This window comes from Bacillus rossius, chromosome 1, assembly GCF_032445375.1.
Source record: "Bacillus rossius redtenbacheri isolate Brsri chromosome 1, Brsri_v3, whole genome shotgun sequence".
Lineage (NCBI taxonomy): Eukaryota > Metazoa > Arthropoda > Insecta > Phasmatodea > Bacillidae > Bacillus > Bacillus rossius.
Window position 1 is genome coordinate 95,577,042 of NC_086330.1, and position 23,228 is coordinate 95,600,269.

Genomic DNA, 23,228 nt, shown 5'->3' on the forward strand with positions numbered 1-23,228 from the left:
AAAAGAATCCAGGGGAAGATATTTATTTTCCTCGGATTTACAATTTCAATTCATTCGCAAGTTTGGTGACATCTGCGGTCTTTAGTGCTTTATTTATTTATTCATAGCCAAATTCAGCTCTTTGTTGTTTTACAATTACTGGTACATAAACAAAAAAAACTACGAATTCATAATTAAATATTAGGTTATGTAGGTACATAATAATATCATACAATAAAAAAAACATATAAAAAGGCAGTCCAGTACAAAAATTTAATATTGGTTTCATTTCAACTAGTTTTGCAGTAGCGTGGAATATTCTTTTCATTCACCGAGGCAAGTGAAATATGTTTTACCTCTTCGACCGTGATTCTCCTGCGTTAATCGCGCGTTGTGTTGTTGCGTCGTTGCGTTCTTTGCTTTATTCACAAACCCGGCCGTACTCTGAGCGTGGGGATCGCCCGAGTCGCGGCGCGGGATTGGCCGGAAGGAGAGTGACGTAGGCCGGTTGTCTGATGTCCCTGGCCGAGTTTACCGATCCACTTCACTTCTCCCGCGCGCGGCGCGAGAGACCGTGGGCGGCCTCCGCAGTAGTTTCAGAATCCTCTACCAGCAAGCCCGCTCTACGTCCATCTGAAGTGAGGGTCGCTCTGGCGGCAACAGTCGGCGGTTCTAACACCTCGATCAGAAACCACGCAAGAAAGCACGATCAACACATTCTAGAGTACTGGTTTATAAACTACGCAAAGCGCAATTAGATAAAGCAAATATTTTTCAACTTCCAACTTTCTTGCAATTTGACTTGCGTTTTCGACGGTCATATTTGAAGAGAAGTGAGACACAAATGTTATGTGAATAGAAGACGACTATCTTCTTTTTTACTATCGATGGGTATTGAACCCGAGCCAAAGGATTTCTAGACTATTTCCTTAAAAACTGCTCTACGCCGCTGACTTTATGTATGAAAAAATATTCCCCAAACTCTACTTCAATCTTTAAAGAGGTTTTTCTCACTTCCTAGAGCCCACTCCGGAGAGACATGTTAGGACGTCGAAAGGGGCACCTACCTGCTTCTACTCACAAAGTGAACCCTGACTCGGACCCTCGCCAAGGGCGGCTCCAGTAAGACATCTCGGGAGGGGCTCTCACACAAAGAAGGATGCAGTTATAAATCATTAAATTTAGAGTCACAGATTGGCCTTGGAATATTCACTAAATGTATGGTCTCAAATACTGAACTTTAGTACTTCTATACAAATTATGATGAAAGTAAAGTTTAACACATGAATTAAAATATTTAAGTTAACCTTTACATACCCTACAAAAAAAATAAAAATATATATAATTTGGGCTTGGGAGGGGCTATTGTCCCCTGCGCCTCCCACCCTCCCTCCTGGAACCTCGCCTTGTCAGTCCAAGCAGGGACAAATCTAGGATTTACTCTTCGTTCGGGACAGAAAAATATAATTATTCCCCTCCCCTTTCCCATCTTTCCCAACAGATTTATTTTGTTTAGCATTCGTGTACGTTTTATGTAAACTTTAAAGTCAAACCCCGTGTACTTACCAGTGTTTAAGCGTTCTTTTTAATCTACACTAATATTATAAAGAGGAAAGATTTGTATTTTTGTGTGTATGTTTGTAATGAATAAACTCAAAAACTACTGTGCCGATTTCAAAACTTTTTCACCATTAGAAAGCTACATTCACCCTGAGTAACATAGGCTATATTTATTTCTAGAAAAGATAAGAAATCCTTACTAACACTTTAGTAACGTAACCCAAGGTGTTAAAAAAAATGCCATAAAACATCTTACGTCGCATGCGCTGCGGAAAACATTGATGATAGAATAAAAGTATGTTCTACAATATTAAAGAACATATAAATATCTACAAAAAACTTCCCGATACTATATGTCCAACTATTATCGTTATGTCACAATAACCACTTTTTACATTTTAAAAGTTGATAGAAATACCGACCAAAATTAGACCATGTTATTCATACTTCTGTTTAATTCCTTATCCAAATAAATCATATTGTTTTCAAGACTGTTTCAATTCATGTAGATTACTTTTTGAATTGTTCAAATCAGCTATTCCAATCAATAGATATTACGAATTTAATAAGTCACTAGCGGCCCGTCCCGGCTTCGCACGGGTGGACATGAATTTTTTTATGTTTACCTTTTATTTATATTTATTGTTGTTTAATTTCTACATTTTTTTAAACACAGTATCACATTATCTATGTATACTTACAATCCGAATTTGTTCATCGTTTTTTATTAAAGTAACTTATTTAATCTTAAGGGAGACATATTACTTAGTATTTTTTTATTTACATTTTTTCAACATTTTACATAGCCCCCAAGTATTGTTGGACAATGAATTAGCTCAAACTGTTAACAGTATAGAAATTCTTGTAGACACAATCTATCCCGACACCGAAAATCTCACAGAAAGAAATTTCAATTGGCTCTGTTCGAGGGCGATAGTGTCACCGAGAAACGACTCAGTAAATGAGATAAATAGAACGATTGTGGAAAAAGTACCGGGTGATTTTAAATGTTACAAATCTATTGACACCGTGTGCAACATCGAAGATACAGTGCACTACCCACAAGAATTTTTAAATTCCCTTAATCCTGCCGGCTTTCCACCCCACGAACTAAAATTAAAAGGAGGTACTCCCATTATGCTATTGAGAAATTTAAGCCCTTTCAGTATGTGTAATGGCACAAGACTTTTGATAAAGGAATTACGAGTCACTGTGATTGTAGCAACAATCATCACTGGGCCTGCGGCCGGACAGCTCGCTCACATTCCGCGAATCCCGATGATTCCGACAGATTTGACTATATCCTTTAAAAGGTTTCAGTTTCCTGTGAAGATATCGTTTGCCCTTACGATAAATAAATCACAGGGACAAACTTTTCCGATAGTTGGCATCGACCTAAGAAAAGAGTGCTTCTCTCATGGGCAATTATATGTATGTTGCCCTTTCTCGAGTAGGATCTCCTGAAAATCAATATCTTTTATCACTTACAAATACCACTGCCAACATAGTGTACAGTGAAGCTTTAAGGTAAAAGTTTTGTAAAATAAAAGTAAGAACCAATAGAATTAAATAAAGCTTTAAAATAAAAATGTAAATACAGAAATGTAAAAATTACAATGACTTAGAAGAACTCTTTAAACTAATACACACACCTAAAACAACAAAAAATATTAATAAAAAAATGTACATATATAAAAACTTAGGAAATTTAATTAGGTAGGATCAGATAAAAATGTAAAATGCTGTAAAAATATAATTAAAAAAATACTAAGTAATAAGTTTCCCTTAAGATTAAATAAGTTACTTTAATGAAAAAAGATTAAAAAATTCGGATTGTAAGTATACACATACATAATATGATACAGTGTTTTAAAAAATATAGAAATGAAACAACAAAAAAATATAAATAAAAGGTAAAAATATTTTTAAAAAAATAATGTCCACCCGTGCGAAGCTGGGACGGGCCGCTAGTATACTATAATCGTATAAATAACATAGTATTAAAGGTTCGATGGATAAAACACACACAGCTTTAATAGTGTTACATTGTTAAATTACAATATTGAAAAAATTATTTGACGAAGCACAGAAACTAAACTTACTTTAAATGTTGTATTACCTGAACCCTGTACATATCCAAGGTCGAATTAAAAATTTATGACGAGTATGTAGGTATAACATAACAAATTAGGAATTGGGAATTTATGCACATTATGGAACGGTACCATTTTAAGTTACTAAGTATATATTGTATAGTTTTTTAATTTAATACTTTTTGTAGTCTACAAAAAATTGTCGGTCCATCCTGCACCCCGGCGTCCTAGGCAGGCTGTCCCCTCCCCCTTCAAGCTCTTGGACCCACCCCACCCCTCCCCCAAAGACGGCCTTGGGTCCCAACATCGCAAACATAAAATCACAACAGTTTACTGAATGGATTCAAAACAAACGATTCCCCCTTCAGTTTACTGCGATTGGTCGTGGTGCGTCCTCGTCTCTATAGACGTTAGTGTGGTATGAATACCCCCACACACGATCAGTCGGCACTGAACAGTCGGAACTGCCGTGTATGTGTGCGAACAGTCGGAACTGATGGACTGGCGAACTGGTGGCTTGCCATCAAATCGGACTGTGGGCTCGAGAGCACTAGTGTTTGAGAATAGCTTCTCGCCAGTACGCACAATCAGTCCACCAGTCCATCATCGGAGTGTCATGACAGACATCTTTGTTTGTACTCTTTGGTTGATTTTCTATTTTTCCCCCCTTTTGTTTCCCAACTGAAATTGCAACTTCAATCGCAACATCCAAAGTTTACGATGAAACAATACATCCAACAGCAGATCGGTCCAAACCGACAGTCTGGACTGATCGCGTGTGCAGAGGGCCTGAATTCAGTCCAGCTCCAAGTTCGGACTGATCGTGTCAGGTCGGGTGCGAGGTGTGACGTCACACGATGTCTCCCGGAGGCGCCTCGAAGACCACGGCGGACTCGGAACCACTCGCACAGGGGCGCCAGCTCGCTGCTGGTTGGTCCGACACGAGTCGTGCCGGGGGGCGGGAGAGGGCATCCAGCCCACGACCCTCAGTGAGGTGGGGGGGGGGGAGAGTCCCGGCACCAGCGGCGGGCCTTGAGAGGTAACTCGGGGATCCTGGCGATGCGGAATTTTCCACAGAGAATAGGGAGGTTCGACGGGCTGTCCACCAGAAAATTAAAAAATTAAATAACTCTTCAAAAAATTTAACCAACCAGGAACTTAAATTTCGACGAAAGTTTTGCTAATTTATCTTAACCATTTTACTGAAATGGACAATTTATACTTTATTGATACATGTAGCCTATTTCATCAAACCTTGAATATGTTGGGTTAAGGTGTACCTACATTCTAGCGGACATCACTCTTTATAACTATGAAATAAATAATTTTTTTAATATTATTAATTATTATAAGATAACTATACATTAAATTTATGATTATAACGTAAGATTATTACCACAGAAATATATTTAAGTTACGACAAAAAAATAGGTATTGTCAGAGTGTACATCAAAAGGATTGAGAATTTTTGATATTATTTTCTAATAAATTATACTCGGGAAAGTTTTATAAATGCTAACTATTTAATTACTGCGAAATCTGCGACATTATAATGTAAGAGGCAGTCAAAACTACAAAAGTTTCCCTAATACAAAAATCATGAATACTCATTTGATTTCGAAATGTATTGATCAGCACTTTGAACTACGCGCTAATAACCAATTAATACTTGGTTTTCCCCTTTATGGTCATATTTTTCACATAAAACTAGACAAACAAGGAAAAGAGAAGTGAAGAAAGCTAGCGTGGTCGCCATGCCTGTCTGACCTGGAGCCGCCCTGCCAACCTTCCAGCAATTACTTGATGAGGTATTGTCCAAAAACAACCATAGTCCCAAAAATTCAATATTGCGTTTTTTTGGTCCAGCCTGTGGTGATCCCATGGGTGATTTCAATTATCTCTTCAGGACGCTTCATGTCCAAAAGTTATTTTGAAAACACACGAACACGCGTTTACGGTTTAATAACGAATTACGGAAACAGAACTACTCATTCGCCTTCAGCGCAGTCTTAAATGGTTTTCGTAAACAAACAGTGCTAGGGTATGTTGAGCATTTTCCAAATCGCGTGGTTTTATCTAAAGCTTTGCGCACCGCGTGTGTGCCCGGGTAGACGAGGCCTTAATGAAGCACTGAAGCACAAGCGGGACCTCGGCTATGCCGGATTAGCGAGTTTGCAGGATTATCGAACGTCAGTATAGTTTTAGCAAACGTGAAAATGTAGACGTGTGAAATTCAACCCGATAAAAAAACAGGAAACTCTGTTTCTGGAACGAAAACCGACAGAAACGATAAACTGTCGAGCAAAACGATAACACCGGCACCGGCAGCGCAGCAAACGCGACCCGGCGACCAAGGTCGACAGCCGGATCAGAGATAGTGTCGAGTCGAGGGATGCCGGACGGCGACGGTGCCACGGCACACGCGATCGCAACGGCTCCCCCCCCCCCCCTCCCCCATCCCCTGCGGGCGCGCCGCCGGCCCGAGAGACGCCAGTCGACGTCCCGGCGTCCCGCGAGCAGCCAGCAGCTCCGCGCGTCGGTGAGTGGCCAGCGCATTGCAGCGCTCTTCATACTTACAACTGAATAATTACTTCAGAGTTTATGACGCAATTCAATCTATGAATTAAATAATAAATATAGTTAAACATGATTTTTTTATTTAATATTATTGTTTGTTAAACTTGTTTATATTTCACGGTAATATGTTACCACATTATCCCTTCAATAATAACTGAAGGAAAAGAAATTGGCAGGTATGATATAGTCCATAATGTAAAAAAAAAACGAAATAAAAAAGCTTTCAGCGTTCAGAAATTGTATCGAGCATCCTGGAAGTAAGCCAGTATTGAGCCGTTTATTATTATTAATACTCCTATATGCGATACACAGTTTTCTGCATCTAGTGCCTTCGTTAGACAAAAAAAAACGTTGACAATCGATTCTTTCAATACATTATAGCGTTAGGCACTTTCAATCACTTTACTTTATTTGTAGATTCATGGACGACAGTGTAGTCGGTGATCGTATGCGGGTACAGAAAAAAACACGTTGATTTCCAGTGTTTCAAATGTATGGTCGTTGATCACAATAGCTTTGGCACGAAGCAAGGAAGATGAGTCACAACTCAATGCTATAATTAGAGACGAGATTTTATGGTTTTATTTTCCGTCCAATTTCGTTTTTGAAGCAAATAATTTCGGTGTTATTATTGTTATTTTTTTTATAAAAGCTGTTTTGTAATACTTACTCCACCAAAATAGGGGTAAAATCTATATTCTGCATTTTTAAGTATAAATAGTTTTTAATGAATTTGTCTTAAACAAAAAAAAATCATTCAGTACAATCAAACTGAATTAGCAAAGTTTTTTTTTTTATTTATTCAGTAAGAGATGCACGATAAAATAAATCAAATTAAATTTTCTGATGCACTTGGGTAAAATATTTTGTCTGAAAATAACAACATTCCTTGAATGTCAAACACTAACAATTTAGTTTGGGTTAAATGCTACTTAATTCCATGATAAAACTTACATTGCGGTGTTATATGGTGTATTGCCATGCTTTTCAGTGTTATTTCGTTTTTATCAATCCACCATATAATATTGTCCCTAGCTAAAACTAACGCTCTTATTTTCGTGGAGATCAGCTAACTGTGTGGTATTTAGAGGCAACCTAACAACCTAAAAGTCGTTAACGTTTTGAAATAGTGTTGACAACCTCGATTTTCTTTTTGTGGTACCTACCTAGTTCGTTGCAGAGAGTAGCCTATTCACCATAAATGTTCAAGATTATATATTTTTAATACGGAACAATCAAATACAATAACTTAAAAGCTTTTTTTTTTGTTTTAAAAATTAAAAACTGCATAGCCGAAAAATGGGTGTTGAAAACCATAACCACAGTTTTAATTGCAAAAAAAAAAAAACGCACATTTTCATATGGCAGCCATGAATATTTAATTGGTATTAATATAATTAAACATTGATAAAAATTATTCTAAAATAAACCACACCTTAAATTCTGAACTAAGAATGTTTGAATAATTACTTTTTTTTATTAAGTTATTACGTTTAAGATATTTCTGTTTTCTTAATTTTTAAAATTTAATTTTTGATGTTAGCATTGTTCAACTTACACATATTTTCAGTGGCCATATTCCGCCTATTCAGTTATGCACTCCCTGCTCTCTGGTTCCCGGAGATGTGGTAGACGATCAGGCGCCTTGCGATACTCTTAGCAAGTATACTAGAGACTAATACCGGACAACTATATGCCAACAACATGGGCGAAAGTGTGGAAAATAACCTAGCTGGCAACAGGTATAACTACAAAAATATTTTATATATAATTTGTCAAATTAAATCTGGTGTCAAGAATTATTTACTTCTTTTTAGGAAATTTAAGGACTGGATATTCATATCCCCAATAAAAATGTATCGTGATAAAAAAAAGTTTTTTCCAATATAAAATAAAGTTATTTTTGTCGTCATAATGTTGGTGATTTGACAACGCCAGGTTTTCACACAAAATTCTTGGAGCTGTCCGGTATTAGAGTCTATTGTATTTTCTCTCAGGATGGGGATTCCTCTGAACCAACCACGGGCTAGCTTAATGGTTGAGCGGGGTGGGAGCACGTTAAACAATCATACAGCCGTAGCTGAGTTAAGGTCAGTCACCTGCAGTCTTTCACAGTACTGTACATTTACCGATGGCCGAAGGATTTTGAGATGGTTAAACGGGGAGTTAGAAAAAAAAACAAGGATATTTTAACGAATATATTGCAGCAAGAAATTAACAAAAAAGTGTAAAAAAATTCATTTTAACAAAAATAAATATACCGAAATTAAAGGTCACGTACTAGGTGCGACCTGGTGTATATTATTTTATTACTTCAGTTATTTTTTGTTTTAATTCTGGGGTTATGCGATCTTGTAACAAAATTTTTGACGTAACATGAAATCGAATAGAGCTATAGGGTTAAATTTACAGGAATAATTATTGCACAAAGTAATGACAAGAAAACGGAAAAAAAATGAACATGACATGTAAGACCGAGTCTTATGGGCACACGCACGGTGTGCAGAGCTTCAGAAGAAACCACACGACTTGCAAACTGCTCGAGATACAGGAGTGATGCTTGTTCACGGGAGGGTGGATGGGTAGTTCTGTTTGCGTAGCTAGTTGTAAACTGCATTTTTAGAATATTAAAAACAGTTAAAACGCATGATTACAGATTTTTTTTAGGCATGAAACACGCTGTACAGATTATTGAGGAAAAAAAACTCAACGGACTCGCATTGCAACTTTATCGTCATTTCTCCACCATATAATGCTATTGTTACCGCTCAAATCACAGTTCACACACTCGCTTAGAGGCGATGCCTTGCTAGAAGCACCTGCGAGCGTCGCACTTATAACACAAATACACCCGTGACTGGGCGGGCTCTGGTTTGGACCAGTGTCGCTGCTTGACCTTGGAGGCGTGTCCACCTGCCCTCCTACGCTCAGAATGGCTTGCCACACGCCCTGCGCGGACTCTCGCCCACGCATGTAGACTGCTCTGTTGGGAACCGAATGCACGTGTAGAACAGTAACCTCCCGCACGGAACTACTCTAAAGAGAGCGGCACTGCAAAACAATGCCACGTCACACACAATATGTGCTGTGACTGCACACAATGCGAGGAGGTGGTGTTGGAGTTAGCTAGCTCCCGTACCTTTTACTTTCAAAAGCAACAGTTCTTAAACATTTTGGGCTGCAGGTTCATGACGATAAAATAAGTTAAACATCTGTACAACCAATGATACAACTTATGATCTAAAGTGCTTTCCAAGTCTTTTGTTCGTCTTTGAATTTAAAGCTACCTTAACTAATATTTTTATTGTAAATAATAGATAAAGTATTTAGATAGAACACAACGTTTTTATTATGTTTAATGGAACTAAGTTTTATAAACTCAACTAAACTTGTCACCGTAGTAAAATTATTTCGTTGAAATATTTGGGGGGTAACACCTATATTTTCCATATATTACTGTGGCGCGTTATTACCACATACTATTTCAAAGAAATAATTTTTCTACGGCCACAAAATTCGCGGTGATTGTAGAACTTCATTCAGTTAAACATACCCTACGCTCAGTGTTCTATCTTAAATACTTTTTTTTTGTCACCAAGGACCTTCAATGGAGGCATAATAGTGCAAAGAGTGCTAAGTGAAGTCCTGTAGGTATTAATAATACCATGTGAATATCTCACGCGCATGGTTGGTTAGTTCATGATCCTGTATTTAATATTAATTAACGGATTTTGCTGAAAATTGAGTCCAAGCTCTAAAAGGTCACGCAAGTAATCAAAATCATTAACACAAGCGTATTATAGATTCCGTTGATACCACGTATCTTTTCTTTTCTCAGTAATGACACATAATATAAAGCTTTTTTCGTGCAGCTAGTTTTTTAAACCATCATCTTTTAATTTGCATTATACGTCTCAGAAGTAACTCACTAGTTTCACTCGATGGCTCTGTACATAGTAAATCTCAGAAAACACAGTTTGACCGCTACACTTAAGACCAACAATTCAACCGTGTGACCTTCGTTTATCGCTTCAAGAACATAGTATACGTCCAACCTGAAGGACCGTAGCATTAATGTCAAAGGCTGGAGTTCGATCACAGGACGACATTTTGGAAGCTTCAGGGTAGCCAACCAAACATCTCTCCGATCAGCCGTGAGTGTTACGTTTAGAAAAAGGACTCAGTCATTAAAATTCTTGAGTATACGAAGTCTGTGTCATTTAACTCGTCTCTAATTCGACATTTCTCAAAAGTAGCACCAGTGGTAGCTATTTCCCAACTTTCACTGCAAAGCATCTCATGATGTTTGTTTGCGAAAACTGACAAGCAATTGAATAGTCGGGACAAATGTGGCAGAAGGATACTGCTTTCGTGAACTGTCAAACTTGACACAAGTTACATAGTGGATCAAAGTGACGAACAAATAGTTTGCCATGATAACCAGATACATTGGTAACTAGGCAACAAACAAACTCGATTTTTTCCTGTCAACGAAATAACAGTTGAACGGATAACATTATATTGAGCCATCAAAATTACTAGAGCGTATCAATAAGAAACGCACATATCAGTTTGTAATTAGGGAAATAATTAGTACAAATTAAATTATTTACTAAAAAGGGAGCTAGAAGGCGCTACTGACTGGACGCAATGCAAGATCTTGTGATTCCACGTACCGATAGCGTTTGTCAGTCACCAGTAAAATGGCGTTAGTGATTACACCGTCAACTGTGAAGGAGCAACGAGCGGTGAAACGATTTCTTTGGGCGGAAGTAGAGAAATTTGGGGATATCCATTGTGAGATGGTGGTAGTTTACGGAAAAGACATTGTCCGTACCAATGTGTCTCGTCCAGTTCGTGAAAAATTGCAGGGATACGGTAGTGACGTTTTGGAGAGAGCGCCCTACAGCCCGGACCTGGCACCCTCCTATTCCATCTTTTTGGACCACGAAGAAATTCCTCGGCGGCAAGAAGCTTGACTGACGACGAACCCCCACGGGCCGAGCGAATGTGGCTCTTCTTGCAGCAGACGGAGTGCTGCGAGACCGGGATTCTCTAACTGATCCATCGTTGGGACAAATGTTACAACTTGCATGGAAGTTATGTGTAAAACTAATAAATGAGTAATATTTTAATTTCTGTTTATTGTCCTTATTTTTTTCTTTTTTAACACGCTTTTATTAGCTTCACTTCTAACTAACTAACGGACTATGTAAACAAATCTTGGCACACGATTTCAACCTACTTCTATTTATCGTATACAATTAAAAATTTGCAAGTATGTAGGTATGTGTATAATGTAATTTATACTAATTCAGCGAATATAATGTATTACATTAATTATGTATATTATAACATGTAGATAATTTTATTTAAAAGCGTATTTTTTTTAGTTTTTTTCAACTATAATATTTTTCATTGTGTGCGTTATTGATACGTCCTCGTAACATCCTTTAACATGAGGGGTTAAAACCTTTTCAACGTCAACGCTCTCTCGCCTGCGTTAGGCATAAGTACAGGTTGGCGAGGCCTCAGACTCTTTCTTGCTCTTTTCGTTGTTGGTTTCGGTAGTATGCGTTCAGGTTTGTTTGAGGTTGTAGGTGCGGTGACAGACGAAGGGAACCTCAGGCTTTGCATGGCCTATGGATGAGAGGTGGAACAGTTTGATGGCGCAACGACGGGACTAATTTTGGGTGAGGGGGGGGGGGGGGTTGGGAGAGAGAGAAGTTATTCAACCTTCACACAAATTATTGGTCCGAACCAACCGCAATCGTATCTAGGCTGGCGCCGCCCATACAAGGAGCTGCGCGGAGCAAACCGATCGTCGCTGCTGTCGCATCGGGCGCGGAGGTGGCAACTGTCGCAGAGCCGTTATTGTGCTCGCTAGTCGCAGCGCTGCCTCGTGCCGTCGCTCGAGCGGGTCCTGGAACGGCGTCCCGGCGTGCGTAACGGACTCGGCGTGGCCGCGGCCGCAGATGGCCAGGGGGCGCGCCGCGCTCATGAGGCTTCGAGGCCGCGTCGGCACGACTCATGGTTTATGAGCTCCTCACTTCGAGTTCTACTGCAGCCGTCAGCAGGCGTGGCGTGGTCGTGTTTGCTTGGGCTGGCGTCGAGAGTGCGGCACCAATTTTTTTTAGACAGATTTAGGCTTCGATAAGGATTATCAGTTTTGATTAACGACATTGAGAAATATAATTTGAAATGTTATGATATATATTCCTATGTTATTTACAATAGAATGTTGTTCAGCCCCATCTTCAAAGACTTATGTGTACCCGACTTGGGAAGCACTTAAGCTGATGAGTCGTGAATTCGATTTCAACTTATTTTGTCGTGATGAACCGGCAGCCGAAGTTCCTTGCTCGAATTCAAACTCACCCTGTTTATGGCCAGTACAAAAACGGGTAACTATTTTCGTGATAACTTTTACTGTACCAGTAAAGTTTGCCATATTTTTTTATGGTAGTCGAAATTCTGATGTTCTAAGGTACCAGGATGAAAAAGATACAGCAAACCTGGTACCAAGTGCATAATTGTCGCACCCGCACCATACATCACACGTGCGGCAGCACTTGGCGAGACTCGGCCACGGAGCGCGAGTGGCGAGACCGTGACCTTGACGCCGCCCCAGGGTCAGTGCCGGAGTGCTGCCGGTGTTGCGTCCCGTCACAGCTACAGGTCGTCGTCTCGCCTTCCCCACGCACCTCGGTGTCCACTAAATGCGCCCATACACCTCACAAGGATTTTTTTTTCTCGCTACAATTTTATAAGGGTGCCGTTTGTTCGCTGGAAGAAAGGCACTGCAGACGGTTTAGTCTATAACTCTCTTTTAAAAAGTGCTCGAGAGTGTTTTTTTTTTTTTTTGCTCAGGAAGTACAGTCGACGTCAGTCTGGTGGATTTAAGTTGTCTTGCACCCGCATTCACAATTTTATGATCCCGCGAATTTCACGGAAATGGGCTTTTCCAACCTAATATTTTGTGGAGTAAAAATCGTCAGAATTTAAAGAACTCGCCAGCCGGAAGAGTAATATCAGAATCACAGTATAACGGAAGTGAGTAGGTGACGGAGTTAAAGTGTGTAACGTATATAGCGTGTGTATAGAATATTGCTCGATGGCGCGAGATTTAAAAAAAAAAAAAGTTATCAATTGAAAGATCTTTACAGGAGGTAACAGATAGCAGCAATAGCGCATGATTTCGTATACTCTCCAATACTTTTGTAATGTTTACATACTTTCGCATACTTTTTGCACACTTTTGCTTAAGATTGCATACGTTCGCATACATTTGCATACATTTGACATATTTTCGCAATTTTTGTATTCTTTTTGAATACTTTTTACATACTTTCGCATATTTTCGCATACTTTCACATACTTTTCGCTAACATTACATACTTTTTGCATACTTTCGCATACTTTTCTCCAACCTTTTGTATACTTTTTGCATACTTTTGCAACTCTGTAATTGAATCCGGTGTTACCATTAGAATTGTGACAATTTGTATACACATATCCGATAGGTTAATGTATAATATTTTACCTATCATAAACCTATTAATACAGTGTTTTTTTTTGTTTGACTTCCCCTGACATTTTGGATTTTTGAAAACAAGTGTAATATATATCTAAAACTTTTGAATTGCTTATAAAGTTACACATACGTAGGAATTGGAATTAACAAAAAAATAATGGGAAAATTATATCTAAAACTTTTGAATTGCTTATAAAGTTACACATACGTAGGAATTGGAATTAACAAAAAAAATAATGGGAAAATTCAAAACACAAAAAAATTCAATAACGACGTTTTAAAATATCCGTTTACAAATTATACTAGCCGCAAAAACGTAACCCAATCATCAGCCTACTTTCTACTTCTTGCTTTTGGGCTTGCGTTTCCGCCTTCCAAAAACTATTTAATACACAGACGTAATGTGCCTAAAAGGCCACGATTTTTTATTTATTATATAGGATACCTGCATTACGTTTTCATTGTTTACCTTCCACACATTGAAAGAAAATAACACTTTTAAATCCAATTATTGAAAATTTCATATGTTTTCAAAGACTTGTGACTTTTGCACTTTATAAACGACCGTGATATTAAATATTGCGTCGCTGCGTTCCTTGCGTGGTTTACAAGCCCTGCGTAGTATAGCCTATAGTTCACAGGGTAACAGCCACAACCACAATCGGAAACGTTCCGAAGTTTACCGAAGTAAAAGGTTAGGTTTGGTCAGTGTAATAAATAATAGTTATTTTTTTTTCTCGTGAGGATAGGTTGTTATGTTAGGTCAGGTCAGGTTAAAGTAACTAAAATGAAAGATTGATTAGGTTGGGTTCGGGTTATTTAAAATACTCTATAACCGTAAAATATGTTTTTATTTTTTGAATAGCGATCAGCAAATTTTAGAGAGCTTCGAAACTGTTCGGGTCTGTGCCTAGAGTGCTCCGGCGACGCAGAAGTGCCAAGGCCGAGTGGTCTTAATTACCGCGATCAGCCGGCAAGGCCGCCGAGGTGGTGTTGTTTCTCTCCTGGCGGGCGAGCGGCGGGAATTCACCGCTCGCCCGGTTGTGATGCGGGCAACGTGCCGGGAAACGCCCGACCTTACAGTGATTACAGGGTAGAGTGCGCGCACGCCAGCTGCGAAGCACAACGTTTCTTGACACCCGGAACTGAACGGCTTGATTGCCAACTAACTCAATGTACCATGATGGCGGACGCAGATGGTACATTGTTGAGGTTATGAATCCTCGCGGCGCCTTAGGTCCGTTATAATGGTGCATAAACGGAGACGGATCTCTCTCGGAACATTCATCATAGCGTCTGCTGCTTCCACAATGCACGGAAACGTAACAAATGGCAATCAATAAGTTTGCATTTCATGGTTACGAAATATTAATTTAAATAAAAATATTATGCTTCGAGATTATAGCACGACCAGACTTTAAAAATATAATAAAAATATACGACTAAATAATAATAGAATACTAGATATTCTTGCAGGTTCTTGAAACAATGTTTAACGTATTTAGAACATAAACAAACATGACTACCATCGCAGCCAAGTACTCGGCTTCTATTGGTCGCACGAAGTAACGTAAACTGAAGAGCTCAGCATTGCCGAGCTAATCCGTACGGCTCCGTCTCCGTCTGCATGTTATTGAAGAAACACTGTTCCGTTAGATTTGTCTACGTTTACGTAATCTGCCTCCGTTTCCGCGTCATTTTCGAACGAGCCTTAGGTCGGCTTTATAAACTGTACGCAAGGAACGCAAGAACCGCAACACGCCACCAATGCAATAATTTCACGGGCGTCTATAAAGTACGGAAGTCGCAAGACGTCGCCAACCTTGCAAACTTAAATTGTAAAACAATTATTTTGGTAATTCGTTTTCATCGTGAAAACATGCGAAGTTGTCAATTTGATCTTAAAATGTTATTTTCTTTCACTGTGCGAAAGTTTAACAAGCTAAACGTCATGTATATAACAAAAAAATATTAATTAAATAAAAAAAATTATGTTAAAAAAGCAACGTTTTTTAAACGGACTAAAAGGTATAAAATAATTTTTCCTAGCCCAGTAAAGATTTACTACATCTTACAGATTCCTAACCCCATACGGATTGTCTAAAAATTTGGGATTATTGATTTTTAACACCTATGAATTAACTTGTAAGTTTTAAAACAAAAAAAAAGTGGGGTACATTGACCCCATACAGAATGTAATGAAAATTTGCGATTGTGAATTTTAAATACCTACAAAAATACTTCCAAATTTTAAAACTAAAAATGAGGAGCGCTTGCAATATATAATAGTAAGGAGACAAGCCGCGACGGACGCAACAAACGACAGTGGTTCTCAAATTTAATACAACGCTTTCTATCGACGAAGTTATAAACTAAACTGTTATCAGCGCCGTTAGTTCACTGGTCACCGTGAGCTTTGCTAAACGGACGGGTCTCGCCAAAGAGAAGGATAGGAAGTTGCCAGTCCTTACTATATGACCGTGTAGCGGACTTTTCCTAGCCTGTATGCGTGATGTAGGCGTCGTCTGCGAGTGCTACTGTTCTGCTCGTTACCTAATGCCACCTATCCGGGGACTTTGCTCAACAAAAACAAACAAATTGGTAACGAAAATACATATAAACAAACTAAACAGAAAGCGAGTGAATATTGTATTGTCATCCAGTTCTGAGCTATGTTCAAAGTTTCAAATCTCTATCTCATCTAGAAGTTAGTTTAAAATTGATTGCAGATTTTTTTGTACCGAACAGACAGACAGACAGACAAAAAAGCGAGTTAATAAAAACTTGTTAATAACATCGTCTGCATAAATGCAAGAAGTTGAAAGTTGGGCGATACGTGCGGTTTCGTGGTATATAAGCGCATATTTGTGAACATCGTATTGAACTTTTTACGTCTTGACTTTTTTTCGTTATTGCCTTCGTTATTACGTAGTTTATAAACCCGACATTAGTACGTACTAGCTTCAATTCAGTTAGAGTTTGTGATTTCACTAGTACAACATTACGTGTCCAGATACAAATCTCATTTTAATAAATTTAACAAAAGCGTGTGTCTGTTGGAGTACGTCACGTAAACACGTACAAATTGAGCATGTCATTGTGTAGTTTATATTATTTAGACTGCTTTACAGCAATGCAATACTGCTATTGTTTAACGTGCTGGACTTGCTGCCACCAGCACGAGCTCCCTAGAGCCACAGGGACATGGATACGCCATTCAGCGCGACCAGGAGGTGTTGAGGAGGAGCTACAGTGAGAGGCTGAGGCCACCCATCCCAGCATCACTGCCACCCACCCCAATCAACCATTAAGCTACCCTATGGTTGACTCACAAGGATCTTAGCCACGTTTATCACATCTCTGAGACCCCTCAATGTTTATTATTTATTTAGCTATTATTAATTTTATATTTGCCACATTCCCACCTGCAAAAGGCACGAAACTTACATACAAGAGACAGAGTAATCACTACACCCCCTCCCCCCGGGAGGCACCAAGAACAGGCAAGCACAACCTGAGGGGAAGTCCACAGCAGGTGGGCACATCCGCAGTTGGCCAACACTCGAAGGTGAACTTACCACAAACTTGGAGTGATCACAAAAAATACAAACACTAGAATACAATCACTAAAATAACAAAAATCACTATGATTTGATTATCAAAAGAACACTAAATTATGTAGGCTTACGAATAACTAAAAGATAACAAAACAACATTTACACAATATAATATACGAAAGTGTATAATTATAAAATACAGTATGTCATAGATGAATGTCCCAGTAATAAATTAATAATATCAAATGTAAGCGTTGTGTGTTGGTCAAGGTCACAATTATATAGTAACTCAGTTTTAGATAAGCGCATGCGCGAGTTTTGCTTTGTTGTTTTCTGGCTTGCAGGGCCACCTACGCAAAATGGCGACTCCTGAGCGTAAAGCGTTTTGTGTTTTGCAATTTGCTTAGAGTGAATCTGTAATTTTAGTTTATCGTAAGTTTTTTTTTGTATGAGAGTGGTTGAACGTCGAAGTCCCTGACCGTTGGATTGTTCGTAATGGTCCTGATGACAAAGCTCTTTTTCGTTTGCCTCCACGTTCACCTGACATAACGCCATGCGAATTTTTCATTGGGGCTTTATGAAATACCGTGTCTACGCTCCACTGTTACCTAATGCTTTGCCAGAGTTGAGACACAGAACTTCAGAGGCTATTGCTTCAAATACTCCAAACTTGTTGGCCAAAGTGTGGGAAGAATTGGACTTTAGGTTGGATGTGTGCCGTATAACTAAAGGTGCACATATTGAACAATTATAAGTAAAACTAGGTTAGTTTACCTTCAATTTTATATATGATTTGTTGTAAATAGTCTTAAATTGCCATTCTTTTATGGGAACCTGATGTTAGTTAATATTTTATCTAGTGAAGATGTATCGTGGAGCCAATGTTTGAGACGGCGCAGGAGACAGTAGTGTGTGCATCCATGGTTGCGTAGAGCGGCGACCTTGCTAGTAGCGGCCTACTCGGCGAGGCCGCGGCGAGCCAACACTCGGGCGGAGGCCGAGCGCCGGCAACCTGACATTCACTCACTTTTACAACTAAGTGCATATTTGGGTGGGTCCGGATAAGGGAAGGACCTAGGTGCGTCCCAGGCCGAAGCCTAGTCATGCTGGGTGTCAGCCACGCTGGGAGAGGGTCGCAAGCATCGCGTGCTTCGTGCGGGGATAGGCTAGCCAATGGCAGCGATTGGCGCCGTGACTAACTTTCCTATCTTAAACCTGTGCTAAGTTGGGTCCAGGTAAACTCTGCATGGATACTGGGAAAACCCTGGGCACAGACATGCGGGATGCAAGTTCGTGTATACAGTATACAAGACACAGAGGATGGTCTGGATGAAGAGTTGGACAGGGTAGAAGATTCTACAAAGCGGGTATTGGGAACTTGGACTCGTGGTCCGCTTTCATATTTGTATCCATTGCTGGCGCTCGCATCTGGTGGTGAGTGGCTCCACTGACCACTCACTCCGCTGCCAGTCAGCACCTAGAACTCATACCGTGTCAGACTCCCTAATAATCCGCATTCGTGTATCTTCCGATTTTTTCTCTCTTTCTTTATCATAAGTAAGTTTAGTAAAAAAAATAGGCTAGGTGTATTATAATGGCTACATAAAATTCTCGCTGAGATAATTTTTGTATATTTTATTTACGGAGTAGTAGCTGGCCTTAACTAAAATGAAAATTTGTTCAGGTTATCTCAGTTGTATAAATAATAAAACGTTATTAAATTATTTAAGTTTTCGCAAAAACAATTCCACGGGTGGGTATGATTTTCACACTAGATGATCGTAACTGTAATTAAAGGTTGGTAATATTAAGTCAGCCACATATTATATATTTTAAATTCGTAAAAAAATAATGATTCTCACAAAAATGTGTTCTTTTTTTATTACCAACATGAAGCGGTGAACTTCGGATGTCTTCGGAACTGTTCGGACGTCTGACTACATATAATTAATTTGAAAAATAGGTACAACTACCTTTGTATTTTTATAATTTAGCTACTTACCTCTCAGGTTATTACATAAAAGTTATCTATGCATTATAAATAAAAGTCACTAAAAATACTATCAGTTCAGCAGATTATTTGAGAGTTAATCTAATATAATTTGGGGTATTAAAAATATAATGTGATCCATATTCCTCGTTGGATGGATCTCATCTCTATGGAACGCCACCGAACATTCTTCCACCAAGGGACTACATACTGATACACTATTTGACCACTAGTTAATTCTTATTGATGAATAATATATCTCGCAGATTTTCCCAGTTGCATGTGGCATTTTTGTAAGCATTTAGTTGGTGTGTTATTGTTAATTTGTTGTAATTTAAAAAAAAATTGAAAGACTGACTCAAATTTTATTCATAAATTGGAGTTTTTAAATTTTGTTCTAACAACTTTTGCCTTTAGCCAAGATGAGTAATGTTACTGAAAATTTGTCCTAAATGTAGTGGTGCAGTATTCAAATCGTAGCGTGGTGTTCATCAGTGCGATGTTCATCTTATCGTTTATGTTCATGTGCTCTGATCTGCAAATTACATCTCCACTGTACTGGCATTGCTTCTTTGAAGTTTCTCTATCGGAATTTTAATCGCAAAAAATTGACTGCGGAAATGCCCGTTTCCAAGAAAGGAAAACCTTCTCCTAAGAGACGAGACGTGGAAACGAACCTAGCCTCCCGACGCCGCGCCGCTCGGACAACCTTGGAGCTCGGCACACTGCCGCCGGCACAAGGCCAGGACGGCGGGGTCAGCCACTCCGGAGGAGTGACGTAGTGCTAAACAAACAAGTGCCCATTCCACTTCGCTCGCTGTTTTACTGAGCTGACTGAGCCCAGTTCCCGAGGCGACTCCTGCGTCCAGCTAACAGACCGCGCAAGCACGCAAGTACACGGACCGTCTAGGCAGTGGTGCGGGGCGACCCGTGTTGTTGCTGGGACTCCCGCCGAGGTCCCCTCCACCGGGCCACGTGGTGAGGACTCGCTCTGGCAGTTAGAGCACGTGGCGCTGAAGGGCGGGCGCGGCGAGCTGCGGAACAGCTCCTGCACTTGCCTGGAAAACTAGCAGACTTCGGCCAGATCACAGGCTCTTTGGTCTTTCCGAGGGGTCGTTTCTCAGCCATACTATGTTTAGGTTACCGCTCAGAACTCATTGTTGCCCTTTTCCACGACGAGAAGCACAGCCTTGCGCTTAGAGGCGATACCTCGCTAGAAGCACCAGAGAGCGCCACACTTATCCTCCCGCCTCACTGACACGGCCTCGTAATTAACCCCTGACTCATGAGAGGATGATCCTGCAGTTGCTCACAGTTGCCTTCCGCACGGAAGGGGCAGCTTAGCGCACAGTCCTGAGTCCGCGAAGGGAATGATCCACGAGCGACGGGGCCCGACCTCGCCAGGCAGGAGCCCGAGGCCACTCAACCACAATTCAAGCCTGTAACTAACAAGCAAAATGTTACAAGTTTGTTCACAGAAGCACACTTGTAAACTTTTAATTACAAGTGAATTTTCATGTGTAGGTCGACAAGTTATTTACTTGCAGGCAACCTAAAAACTCGGGGTTATTACCAATTGTAGCTAAAAAAAAAACTAAAAAATAACTTGTAGTCTACTTGTAACTTCCCATCTAACTCAAAAGGTACATAGGTTACAAATAAAATTTACTAATACTTCTCTTAGAACAAATCATGTGGTCTCTTTTTTTCTCCTACTGAGTTAAAATTAAAAATCGAGATTAATTAAAAATCATTAACCTATTTATGTTGCAACTAAAAAGTAATGACTATAACTAAATAGATAGGGATAATTAAATACCAGTAAATATTTTATCAAGAAATAAGGTTAAGTATGTTTACAAATCTTGTTAGTTACAAGTGTAGTTATGTTGGCAAATTTTGTTAATGTGTACCAACTACTACACTTGTCACACATAAAACTTTTACTTGTTAGTGACAATTTTAGAGAATCCGTGAGAGATACCCGTTCTTAACAAATTGTGATTACAAGTCTTGTACCTTTGTGGTGTTCGTCGTGGAGCGTGACGTGGCGCCGCAGAAGTCGGTACAGTGCTAGCTAGTCTAGCTAGTATAGCTAGTATAGCTAGTATAGCTAGTATAGCTAGCTAGCGCGCATGGGCAGCAGCCAGCTCAGCCGAAACGAACCATAGCTTAACAATATTCGACCACAGCTACGGAGTGGTTAGCCAGCCACACGGTCGATTACGTCAGAGTTGGCCCTCGTCTGCGGTCACACTGTCAAATGTTCGTTCCCCAACTATGATTGAGAACTCATTTTTAGGTGTATCCAACATCCGACGAAATATGGTCTCCAATTTTATCTGTAAATATAGTTGGACAGATAAGATTACCTCAAACGTGTCTTTTTTTTTTAATCATGCTACGGAATCAACTGAAAAGTTTTTAATTTTAATATTATATCAAAAATCATGCTCACAGTGCTGGATGGACAGTTTTAGTTTTATGCATTGTAGTTTTTAATCACAAAAATATCCTTTGCATATTAAAATAAGGGTTCTGTGTTCTTTAATAATCCGATTTTTCAGGATTAATTACTTTACAGGCAACATTCACATGAACATTATTTTAAAAACATCCATAAATTATCTAACCTGCCTATATAGAAAATATTTGTGTAAACTCAAGACATCCGATCTGTCAAACAATCATGGCTGCGCTGGTGACGTTTTCGATGTCGTCATAAAACGCCAACATTGCGAGACCAACTGTATTGGAAGGTGTTCGAAGCAAAAGTCTGACGGTGTTACAGGTCCTAAACATAAACTCAAGCTGCGATTACATTGGGTGAGTTTACCAAAGACACTCGCTGGTAAATCCCCATGCTGATTCCAAAGTCGACCAAAGCTTTTAACGCTAATTCGCAGCTTGTTTTGCACCAGAGAGTAAAATTGAAAGACTGGTATACTTCCTAGCTAATTGTCATGGATTTGTGTTTTTATGGTTAGCTAGTTAAAAAAACAATTAAAGCAAGATGTAGTTTCGATTAAGGCCTACATATCGAACAAGAAGAAATACTCGTAGCTCGAGCAGTGGCGGGCACACACTTTGCGGGGCCTAGGTCGTTTACTGTTACGAGAACATAATATTTTGAAGAGGGGATTAGATTATTTGGGATATCCCCCAGGTCCTCCACCGGAAATTTACAAACGATTTTAAGCAAATCCGAAACATCTATTTCGAAAATGATTTTGCTAATTCATCTTCAAAAATGTTGATAATTTTTTCTAATAAATTATCCTTTAGTTAGTTTTAAAAATTCTTACGAACAACTCAGTGGCGTAGCGTGCCATCTCGGCGCCTGGGGTGGGAGACCCATTTTGCCGCCCCCATTCTATAGGTGCTTAATTAAAATTAAATTTCACATGCAATGAGGTACCTTTTATTGAAGTTAAAATAGGATGAGCGGTTTTACAAGCGGATTCTACGGGCCTTATGAGCAGCGAAGTCAGAAATAACTTTGTCAAAATCAATATTAGCAGCCAATTCTTGTTCAATCGAAAATATAGCCAAGTTTGATAGTCTAGCGGAGCTCAAAGTAGATCTGAGGTAAGTTTTTATTAGCTTCAACTTCGAAAAACTTCTCTCACAACTTGCAACACTAATCGCCAAAGTCAAATATATACGAATCAAGATGACTATATTTGGAACTGGAAATCCGAGATTCAGTTTTTGAATGAACTGGAGGAGCTCCAGTGGTCCTTTACCACTTATATCTTCCTCTGATTCAGAACAGGCAACAACAAAAAACTGCTGAAGACGCTTCCGCTCCATCTGAAACTCGTCCTTGTCGATGTCTTCTAATACATAGGAAAGATCACACTCGAACTTGCTGTCCAAAAGTTTCGCTGGCATCAAAAATCCGAACTTGTCCAATATTTCTTGAATTTGCTGGAATC

At 39.4% G+C, this 23,228-nt stretch overlaps 1 protein-coding gene across 1 annotated transcript in view; it reads left to right on the forward strand.

Annotated features, from left to right (window-relative positions):
* Positions 1-6,139: 6,139 nt before the first annotated feature.
* The window catches only part of LOC134540418 (phospholipase B1, membrane-associated-like), a 50,269-nt gene continuing 33,180 nt past the window's right edge, over positions 6,140-23,228 (forward strand). The window contains exon 1 of the mRNA XM_063383151.1: positions 6,140-6,171. The gene's annotated coding sequence lies outside the window, so the exon portion shown is untranslated. The remainder of the gene's footprint in view (positions 6,172-23,228) is intronic.